Here is a 2,923-nt window from a genome sequence, read left to right as displayed (position 1 = left end):
CCGGAAGGCGCCCGGCTCTGCCGGGCCGGGCCGGGCCGGGCCGGGGCTGCTGCCGGCGTGCGGCACGGGTAGCGCTAGCGCCAACTCCGTCAGCCGAGGCGCCACGTCCCGAGCCCGGGGTGGGTCCGCACGTGCGGGCGGCCGTTGTGCAGAAGGGCCGCGTTCCGTGGTGCGGCCGCGCGGAGCGGCCCGTGGCGCGGCCTGCCGGCCGCGAGGGGTGAAGCGCCGCCCTGGGGCAGAGCTGCGCGGGGCCCGAGGCGCGGGCCCGGCCCCCTCGCCACGGCGCCGCCGTGGTGCAGTGCGCGCACGGGGCTGGCCGCAGCCTGCAGCACCTGTCCGTGGGCTGTCCCCTCCAACGTTGCACTGCGTTTCACAAACCCACTCTTGTTGAGCTTCCTGACTGTTTCCTGGATGGAGCTTATCCCTCATCAGATTCCCGATTCCAAGTTCAGAACCTCAGCCCAGTCCTAGTTACTTCACTTAAAACAAGGTCTTCTTTTGCCCGTTCCCTCCTATCTGTACATGGTGTGGTTTTYGGTTTGAATTGGCATTTTTGCAGGGCTGTCAGCAGAAATGCAGCTGAGGTATGGGTGGTACAGGTGWCAGTGCTGGCTGTGGTGTTTGTGCCTATAACCCCATTTCTGTTCTGTCCACAGACACCCTGTACTGGTGGTTGATACACAGGTGACGAGGAGCCTCCCTGTGCTGTGAAGATGTGTCCTTGCCCTGCAGTGTAAGGATCTTCTGGTTCTGTCCTGTTTCCAGCCCCGCTCTCATCCAGATCCTCTGGGATACTCTGATCCTGTGTCAAGCTCCTCCTTGCCCTCATCATGAACATGCCTCTTCATGTAAGGACACAATGTGCTTAACGGATGAGGCCCAAATTACAGAAAATACCCACCACTGGCAAAGTTCCCATTAAATGGTCCCCTTCTGTTTGGATTCCCTTTGCAATTTTGTGTGCCARTCCATCGTTTCTGTATCTGTCTTCAGTAAAATGCCCCACCATGGTGTCATTTCAAATACCTCTGGGACTGTCACCAAGTTTAAGCCTACTACATTAACAATGCACAAGGTCATAACGTATGCCCTGGCAAGTGACAAACCTGCACTTTCCTAGGTGTAGGACACACATTGCAATCTTAAATGTTTCACAATCTGTGTCTAATATGTGACTAATATCTCCAAGAAACTGATTTTTTGGCTTGGACAACAGGCATTAAGCTTGACATTAGTCCAGGAATAATCGCTGCTTGTTCTGCAAGTCAACCTGGTATAATTTGAGAGAGGAATGGAACCCTGAGCAGAGAAGGCAAAGCTTCTTGAAAAGGTTCATCTTAAAAGGCAGCCATTAGAGATATGTTCTGTGTGTGGTTATGTTTGGTATCTTCCAAATTAGTCACAGCAAAGGCGGATTAAACAGCTAAGGGTGAGCTGAAGATGTATAATAATGCACGACATGACACTCCTGTTTGTGTTGCACATACCAGCGAGGCCAGCAGTTCTGCTCTTTTTTTTCCAGGTTAGCACGAAAGCTGTAGAGAGGCATTAACGGCTGGAGATGATCAAAGTAATCTGGCCTAACTGGATGGTTTTCAGTTCAAATGTAGATGTTGATATAACAGATCCTAAGCTACAGAGGTTTTCAGCTTTCAAATGAAATAGGCTTATAGTGCTTTCGTTTCACAGCTGACATATATATATGTGCCTCRTCAAGTATCCCTTTTTTTCTGGATGGTATCTGGCGTGGAAGATCAGGGAGAAAATTTCATAAGGGCAAGTAATGACCTGCTAAGGGATGTAGGAAAGAATTGATTTAACTTTTGTGTGTGTGTGTGTATATATATATATATATATCTTTTAATTCCTTTTTGTAGTTTTCAAATTGAAAGCAGGTGGACATATTTATCTAAGAACATGACAGTGAGTTTACCCCACAGATACTTTTTAATCAATAAAGCAGTTTGTGGAGGACTGTTTGTCATGCGCAAAGGTGACACCCAAGTTGTAATCTCCCCCGACTTGTAACACTTAATATTTTAGTAATATTTTAGTAATTTTACATTTAAAATACATAGTAACACCAGGTGCTTATGAAGAATCTTACCAACTATTGCACATTTGGTATTTTGTGTCAGTAACACCTGAAAGCAAAATCTTCCTCAAAAAGTGACATTCTGCAAACATGCRTGGTGAGCCTTAAAAATCAAAGGCAGAAGTTGTTCTGCTTGACCTACCCTACAGGTCATCTTTCAAAGGGAGTGGAGGGAGGAGGTTCACACAGAATTAGCAGGATGAAGTTTATGCTCTTAATATATTTATATATGTGCGTATACCTCTACCACATAGCGTAACATTTTTAAACAGTAAGTGTTAAACAGGTAACTACTAGACTGCTAAGCTTTCAGAAGAGATTTTTTTTTCTAATAATGTGATAATCCAAAGTGGAAAGTTATTTTCCTCTCCTTTTTATGCAACTAGTATGTTATACATCTTAATGTATGCAAATACGCATTTTTAGAATACAGGAATCTTATGACTTAGGTAAGTCTGAAATGTAAAACAGCAAAGATGCAATTAATTTGTGACTTGTTTTTCAGAATAAATTAATCCTTACCATTATAAAATTCTAAATCACAGATTGAAATAGTTAATAAACACTTCGTTCATGAACTGTGCGTCTGTGAATATTTTAATGTAACCTAAAATGTAATGAGCAACTTCCAAACAAGCTCTTGCTTGTAAATATTCATCAACCTGTTGTTTTTTTTGTTGTTTTTTTTTAACTGACATTTAGTATGGCCTAGTAAAGGAGGAAAATTAATGCAAGGTAAAAATAGGGAAGGGAACAAGAATGAACAAGATAAACTGATTCATTAACAAAACAGAAAGGTTTTTGAAAAGTCAAGTATAAAAATGGCTA

This window comes from Nothoprocta perdicaria, unplaced genomic scaffold (assembly GCF_003342845.1).
Source record: "Nothoprocta perdicaria isolate Ctin4 unplaced genomic scaffold, notPer1 scaffold_4, whole genome shotgun sequence".
Taxonomy (NCBI): Eukaryota; Metazoa; Chordata; class Aves; order Tinamiformes; family Tinamidae; genus Nothoprocta; species Nothoprocta perdicaria.
The sequence above is the reverse complement of the archived record's forward strand: the minus strand, read 5'-3'. Positions refer to the sequence as shown.